The 8,618-nt window shown below is 32.0% G+C and overlaps 1 long non-coding RNA gene across 1 annotated transcript; it reads left to right on the top strand.

Annotated features, from left to right (window-relative positions):
* The first annotated feature begins 5,482 nt into the window (after positions 1–5,482).
* On the top strand, positions 5,483–6,684 carry LOC114076740. The gene is made up of 2 exons (XR_003577727.1): positions 5,483–5,573; positions 6,297–6,684. It is a non-coding gene; the product is annotated as an uncharacterized LOC114076740 (long non-coding RNA).
* Positions 6,685–8,618: the final 1,934 nt, after the last annotated feature.

Genomic DNA, 8,618 nt, shown 5'->3' with positions numbered 1-8,618 from the left:
TTTCATAAAAATTTCATGAAAAGTTGTGACTTTTATGAAGAATTGTAACTTTTATGAAAAGTTATGACTTTTATGAAAGATTGTGACCAATATGTAACTTTTCTAAGGAGTTGTGACCTTTTCGATAAGGCACAATAGGTATTTATTCACACAACCATTTCTTACCTATAAAGAGAGGGATTCCCTCTCACATTAAAAAACCAAAAATTCTGAACTTCTTCTTCTGCACAATTAAATATTCATGTACTTTTCTCATGTTGAGTGGCTCACTGATTCCATATTTTTTGTATTAATATACTGGTGAATATAATCGTCTGTTCAGAGAGAATCTATTTCTTTAAACCTCCGGTACTAAAGGGCAATAATTTTCTTAAGGGGACACTGTACATTTAATCGGCTTTATTTTTTTATTTATGTTTTATTCTACAGATCCTCATATATTTTTTTCCTGTCATTAATTTATGCTTATGTTATTAATTGTTGTTTCTGAATACATGTTTTAATCTTTATTATTTATGTTTTGCAAACTTATTGTTAAAAGTATTTGTTAGTACAGATTAAATTACAAATGTCAATTAAGTAATCACACAAGTTTTCTCAACTAACATTGCTGATAGTACGACAAAAAAATAATTCTTGATGATCTATATTACCATCTCTTGAAGACAAAATACAAACTTGATATGCCACTATAAGGACATAAAGACCCTAAAAACCTTATTGCACCTTGATGTGTGAAGTGAACCAATAAAAAGAAGACAAAGAATTAATAAATTTTTGACATGAGTTCAAGGATTTGTCTGATGACCTATTGAGGAATTTGACTAGTCTGGAGCCTCTTTTAATCTCAATGACATAGATAACTAAACAATGATTTAATTATCCATATTCAAATTAATTGCTCATATTCAATATGAAGTATAAACAGATTCTCAAGTTTACTGCAAGTTGTTTGAACTCTTGAGTTATTATTCAATACTTCACAGGTTCTGGTGCATATTGTATTTATACACACAAACAGAGAGTCCATATTAGCTAAGTTATATCTAACTCCTACTAAATTTATATATATGAAACACAACTAAATGTTATCGCATATCTAATATGTTTACACAACTTTTGTTGTATAGGAGTCCTAGGTTACACCAAATTCCATGTAAGATTCATAGTCTTCTCATTTACCCACTTTTAAAAGAGTTTATGAAATAACACAATGATTTATCAAATAATTATGAGGAATCATCAAGAGAATTCCTCATGCTACCACCACTAGATATGAATAATGAGATTAACTATCAACCTCATGTAGGTGAATCACAAGGTACTATGCCATATTCTCATATCAATGAACAACTGTCAGTTTCACCACAAACCCCAAAGTCTACTTCCTCATATTTACCTCTAAACACCTATTAATTTTTCTACCACTCCAGAAACTGATACTTCCATTAATTAGCATGCCTTGGAAGCACAATCTTAAGTTCAAATATTCCTACACATCCTGCCCCTCAAATACTCTCATATACCGGAAGCCTTGATATAATTACACTCGCCAACCTAGTTTTGGTAATACTCACACTATGTTTACCCGTACCAAAGATTTAAGTCAGATTCTTGATTCTCTATATCATGTTTAGAACTAAGGTATGTTGAACTTTTGAAAAGTGTTGTGATTCATCTGTTAGACTAATACTAATTATATTATCATGTTTCTAGGAATTGTTACTTTGTTATTGCATGAAACTCAAAACCCTAGTTGGTTCGTTTAATTCTTAATTACACTTGCTTAGTTTATTTAGACATATATTATATTTAATTATCAATACATTAATGTTGCATTTTAAGTTAGAATGTCAATTTATAGTTATTCCTCATTAAATAAATTTAAATAAAATGTATTACTTACATATTAGTTGGGATTAGGCTTCATACTGAGTGGACTACGATCAATCACCCTTTTAGTCAAAGAACTGTGTTCCCCAATAGGTTAAGTCCACTATTTGGGCATAATATTTACTGATCACGCTAGGCATGCCTTTATAGACCTAGCAAGGTATACTGAGTCATTTCAATGGTGTGTAAACATCAGACTCCATGGATAGCTCTCGTGGTTTTATGTCGGTAAATAGTAGATTGTATCCTTCTTTTGTTTCTTTGTTCAGTTATGTATAGATTGTTTAGTTTTTTTCTATTCTACACGCTCAATACATTTCAAATACTGACACACATTTTGCCCAGCATCTTCTAGTTATGTAGGTTTTGGTCCTCAATATTCACATCACATATATTTCGGTTCCTGATCTCCAGTTCACCAGTATCAGGACATTCTTCAAGGACGATTGACATGCTTTTTATCTCAGTCTTTCTTTTTCATTTTCTATTTTGCTAAAGTTATCCTAGGGCATATCCCAGCATCTCTAATCAGTCAGAGACTTTTATTCAAACATAGTTAAATCCAATTTTAGATTTCAATTTGACCTTTCAGTTGTTATTAAAGGCTCAGTCTTTATATATATATATTCAGATATAGAGCAAATATTCCTCATCTTATCACTTTATATCTAGTTTAAGCTTCCGCATTAGATTGGGATTTTTCGTGATCTTAGGTCCCATGTTACGTCAAGGGGATGGCCTCGGGGCATGACAAACTTGATATCGAAGCACTATCTTTGAGAGTCCTAAGATGTGTGAATAACCACACTAAGTAGAGTCCTTTTCATGAGTGCGAAGCTCACCAAACCTATGAGAGGGAGGCTACAAAGTGTTTTAGGAATTAATTAGATTCTTGTTATTCTTACCGTGCATGGATATGATCTCCTTTCTAAATCAACGTCGTGCTTCAGCTAGGTTCCATTATTTGTTCGGATGAGCACAATTGAGTTTCTAGGGTCACAAGTTAGTGAGAATACCTAACAATTTATTGATGAGGTCAAGAAGATCTTTGTGGTTATGCAAGTAAATGGGAATGATACAGTAGAGTTAGCGTCCTACCAGCTCAAGGATGTAGCTCACATTTGGTTCACCTAATGGAAGGAAAAAAGGGGTGAGAACATAACTCTTGTGACTTGAGAGTGTTTTACCAGAGTTTTTCTGGATTGATTCTTTTTAAGAGAGTTGATGGAGGCAAAAACTCTGGAGTTCATAAATTTGAGACAAGGTTCTATGTCAGTCCAAGAGTATGGACGTACATTCACCATCTATCTAGGTATGCTCTACATATAGTTGTCGATCCCAAGGAAAACATGATTAAGTTCCTACTTGGAGTATCTTACTTTGTGAAAACAGAGTGCAGAAATGCAATGTTAGAGGACATGAATATCTCCTGGCACATGACTAATGCTTACCAGGTTGAGGGAGATAATCCTAGAGAACTAGCTAAGGACGACAAGAAGACTAGAATAGGAAACTATGAGTACTCTCAGTAGAAATCAGGTGGTTGAAATCACTCGCAGTTTCAGCAAAGCTCTTCAACTCCAACACCTTCATCATATAATGATCCACCCCCTAGGTTTCAACGAGATCAGCAAGTTAGGGCATTACGTTTTAAGACTCAGAAGAGTGTTTCATTTACTAGAACTACCAACCTTATTCAAAGTGTGGTAATAACCATCCGGGTGAGTGTCTTTCAAAAGAGGATGGATGTTTTGGGTGTGGTCAGATAGGTCACAGGTTCAAAATTGACCTTCTTCTAAATAGGCACAAGGAGGTAGCAATAGTATGGCTCAGTCTACAACTTCAGCAGCATCACTAGGGAACCCAATCCAGTATGGTACCTCATCTAGTACAAGTGACAGTCAATGCCAAAAAAGGTTGTATGCTCTCCAGGATCACCGGGAACAGGAAGGTTCCCTTGATGTGGTCACTGCTATATTACGATTCTTTCATGTAGATGTTTATGCTTTTTACATGCAGGGGCTACGGATTTCCTTTGTAACTTCGTATATAGCAGTAAACTTCGGTGTCAGTCTAGAATCTCTCTCAAAAACCTTCTCAATTTCACTCAAGTCGGTGACCCAGTTATATCTACACGGGTATAAAAAAGTTCCCCTGGCACAATCTCTAAAAAAGTCAGCTCAGTATATCTTGTAAAGATAGAAATAGTACATTTTGATATCATTCTACGCATGGATTGGTTATATTTCTTTTATACCTCATCTATTATAGAACTAGGATCGTTTGTTTTTAATTTCCATACAAGCCAATCATCGAATAGAAGGGTAGTAGCGAAGTGCCCATGGATTGGATTTTCTCTTACGTTAAGGCTAGAAAGATGATCTTTAAAGGTATCTTTATAAATCTAGTTCGGGTCAAGGATTCAAGCTCTGAAACCCCAATTCTTAAGTCATCTCTAGTAGTAAATGAGTTCCAGAAATATTTTTAGAAGATCTTCTCGGAGTTCCTTTCAAAAGGGAAATCGATACAAATATTCGGCTTAATTTCATTCCTCCTTATAGAATGGCTCCAAACTACCTTATATTTTCTTTGTCTGCTTTTTATCAGTGTTGTAATATTACTTTAGTAGGTTGATGAATTTAGAATTAGCATTATTTTCCTTCATATCTTTATATAATTTCTATTTGAGCTCGGGGTAACTATGATGCCAACTTTGTATCCGTATTTTGGGACTCATACTGCAGTTCTACATTTTTTTGTGACGCAACAAAATATACGCTCGTTGAATCATGATTCTTTTATTGCCTTTGTTTATTAGATCGTAGTGAGGTCTCAGGGTCCGGATACTAATTGATGTTTTCCCTCTTTTGTACTATATATGTATTTTATATTTTTATTAAACAAATCACCTGTGTATAGTCTCTTTCTATCCATAGACACTCTTCTATCCATAATACTTGGTTCAAAATTTAGTTCTTATTTAAATTTGCCTTTCTTGGTAACTTTTGGGTCTTTCCTGTATATTTTGTATCGTTATGTACATTCTATGCACAAAAATTACCTCAATCTTTTAAATTAAAACTGTTTATTCTTTGTATATCTCTTACTATGATATCATTAGTAAAAAACTAATTATAGGGGTGCTACTTTGTTGAGCTTATTTTCTCCATATTTTATCACTATATCCGAAGACTCAAAACTTATATTATACATTTTTGTGCTAGATAAAAGAATTGGATGAAGTTAATATTTTTTCATTATTTATTATAAAAGAAATTTTTGAAGTAATAATGACCTCAAATGCAAAATCTTTCACAAAGAAAGCACCACAAACAACACAAGTGCTATTTTGCGAGTTGTTCCTTCAATGCAGAAACAATATCATATGCTTTTTGGATTTCAATTGATTCCAAACGATCAAATTGCTATGGTAATTTATCCATTCATTAGTTCTACCACTAATGAAACTGTTGTTTGAATTAATATTAATATTAATATTACAAGCTAATATACATTATATTAATTATATTTAATATGCATCAAATAATATTTTAAAAGAGATGTATAATAATTTATAATCTGTACTACTTATATTTTATCTATGGGATGATTAATGCAGGAAGATATTGCCGAGGGATATAGAAATCAGGATTCCCACAAAATTCTCAATCCATTAGCAGGTAACATTACTAAAACATTGAAAATATTTATCTTTTTCTAAAGCCTCAAATATATTCTGAAAAAAACATATATCATCAAACTATTAATACAAAAATAAAATAAGTTTCTTAACAAAAACGTGTTTTAGGATAACTCAAACACACAAATTATGGTCATATTTGTTAAACTGTGATTTTACAGGCTCACAAACAAATTTTCATATAACCATAACTTTTTGTTGGCTCCTTCTCTTTTAGATATTGTTGATGATTCGTTTAATTTTTCTCGTAAATTATGAACCTTATAATCTGAACTCTAAAGATTATTTTACTACAATTTTAAAATCTTTTTAGTTTTCTTTATCGTGTTTATCTGAAATATGCAGATGTTAGATATTGGTCGAATGTTTCGTCAATACAACCATTTATATTTACACCACATTGGAAATGTTTGGAAGAAAATCTAAATGACACCGTATAAATTGATATTTATTTGAATCATCCTCAACAAATTGCACATTTATTTTGGATGACCCCTTTTATTTGTATATATGACCAAGAACCATAAGTGATTCAAAAGTCTCAAATACAGTTAGCAAGAAGGGTCGTTCTAGAAATATCCCTGTTCAATTTATTTTTTTTCAATAATTTGAGATTTTATGGCATGCTGCCCATCTTGAATAATTTCTCATTTCCCTTTTTCAAACTTAATAACACTATGAAAAATTTGATTGAACTTTCAAGGTCATATTGATGTGCCTTCACCAGTCTCTTTCATGTCTACATTGGACAACACTATGATGAAGATCTACACCTCGATGAACCTACAACAAACCTTGCTTCACGAGGTCAGGATCCTCCACCACCTAGGAAGGTAGATGATCACGAGAGGCTCGTCAAAGATATCGAATTGTGTTTTACTTCTTGAAGAGTATTAACTTTGAAGGATGTAATTTATACTCCTTTCATGAAAACATTTTGATGTCTAGTTTTCTTTTTAACAAAGAAGGCTTTAAACAGATTATTGAATCTGATCAATATGTAATTGTGAAGGAGGGTATTTTTGTGGGAAAGACGTATGCTTGTGATGGGATGTTCAAGATGAATGTTGAGATAAAAAAAGTTTCTACTTCTGTTAAATGCTTTCTTATATCAATTTTTGGTATGCTCGTTGTTGTGTTGAAACCATAAGTTTTTAGGATAATTCCAATGGCTTGAAAGAAATCAGAAAAGTGTGAGGCTTGTAGTAAAGCCAAACTTACTAAAAAGACTCAGGTGATGCTATTTTTCATGAAAATAAATTTTATTTTGATTCTAAAAATAGTGGGGGTAAAAGGATTAAACAAAATATTTTACCACTACCTATTTCTACTACTTCAACTTTGAAAAATAAAGAAGTTAATGATTTTGAGTTAAGAAGAAGTTTTTTTGGGGGTCTTAATCCATGGACCAGGACCATGGCCCGTTGTCTGGCCTATGGTCTGTAGGTATGGCTGTGGGTCGACCCTTACACAATTGTTTTCAGAGTTTCTAGGAAGGGTCTTCAGGTTGCCAACCACAAACCCCACCTACGGTTTGTAAGTCACCCTACAATCTGTAGGTTGCACTGTCAGTTGCACCTGCAACTTCTGAAATTATGCACTTTTGGTTCTAGCATATGGGGTGTTATAGTAAATTGTCAAAGGGAATTGAAGCACTATAATTCTTTTGTAGAATAATATTTCACAAAGAGGTTTCATAATTCTAATGACAATATGAGAAAAAAATACATGGAAAAACTAATTTGAAATACTCGAAAAATATTTTTGAGATCATATTTAAGATGCGGAGGTTCTTTAATGATAAATATAAAATTAGTCTTAGTGTCACATTTAAATTTAGAGTACAAGATAGGAAATTCAATGATACATTTTGTATCATGTTTGACCCACAAATTCTGGAGTATATTTGATATTATGGTTGTTGAGTTTCTCTTATACTAGTTTATGATACGACTAGTATGAAACTACCAAATTGTATACATATTTGTTGAAAATGATTTTTCTTTTTTATCAAAAAGTGTCACTTACAAATATTGTGATTTTTTATGTATGTGTTATTTTGAATATAGTTATTGTCTAGACATGAATATTGGTGAATAATCATTTGTCATGTTTTATAGAAGAAACATTTGGATTATACTGTCTTGTCCATGACCTAATAAAACAATGGTCATGAGTAGTTCTATAACAATCAAACTAAAATTTATTGAAAGATCCATATGAAAAGGACGTTTGACAAGGTGATGACTCTAAATGTTTGTATCACACAAGATTTTTAAGAAGCACAAAAAAAATTGTGAGTAAAAGCTACCTAGGGATAACTTTCAAATTCAATATTTTTATTTGTTCTTTGTTGAGTCAAACGGTTTGTGACATGAAAATTTGGGACATGTAAATTATAAAATCTTGCAAGAAAAACAGATCAACTTAGAAGTATTGTCTAACATCGAGTGCAATAAATAAATATGTCAAGTATGTGCTGAATCTAAGTATACTAAGCATTCGTATAAATCTGATTAAAGGAATTATAATTACTTAGAGATGATTTACATTGATAGTTGTGCTATGAAGTCAACACCATCTCGTGGTGGGAAAAAGTTTCTCATAACCTTTTTGACAATTTCATTTGATAAAATTATGTCTATTTGATAAACCATAGGGATGAAGCAATAGAAAAGTCTAGAAAATATAAAATTAAAGTCGAAATCAATTGGGAAAAAAACATAAGAAGTGATAGAGAAGGAGAATATAAAACTCCTTTTGTTAAAATATGTTTGGAAGGTTGATTTATCCATCAAACTAGTGTCTTATTCACCTTAATCTAATGGAATTGCAGAAGAGAAAAAATCAAACTTAGAAGGAAATTATGGCTACATTACTTATTAAGTTCAAGTTTACCACAAAACTTGTATGGAGAAGCTATCTTTACAGAAAAGGGGAACAACAAAATTTTTTGTCTTTTCAAAAAGAAAGCAATATAAAGTTTTGTTTGTTCAGGGTACAATCTATTCCATATGAGAAATGG

The sequence above is a fragment of the Solanum pennellii genome, chromosome 4, assembly GCF_001406875.1.
Source record: "Solanum pennellii chromosome 4, SPENNV200".
Taxonomy (NCBI): Eukaryota; Viridiplantae; Streptophyta; class Magnoliopsida; order Solanales; family Solanaceae; genus Solanum; species Solanum pennellii.
The sequence above is the reverse complement of the archived record's forward strand: the minus strand, read 5'-3'. Positions and strand labels throughout refer to the sequence as shown.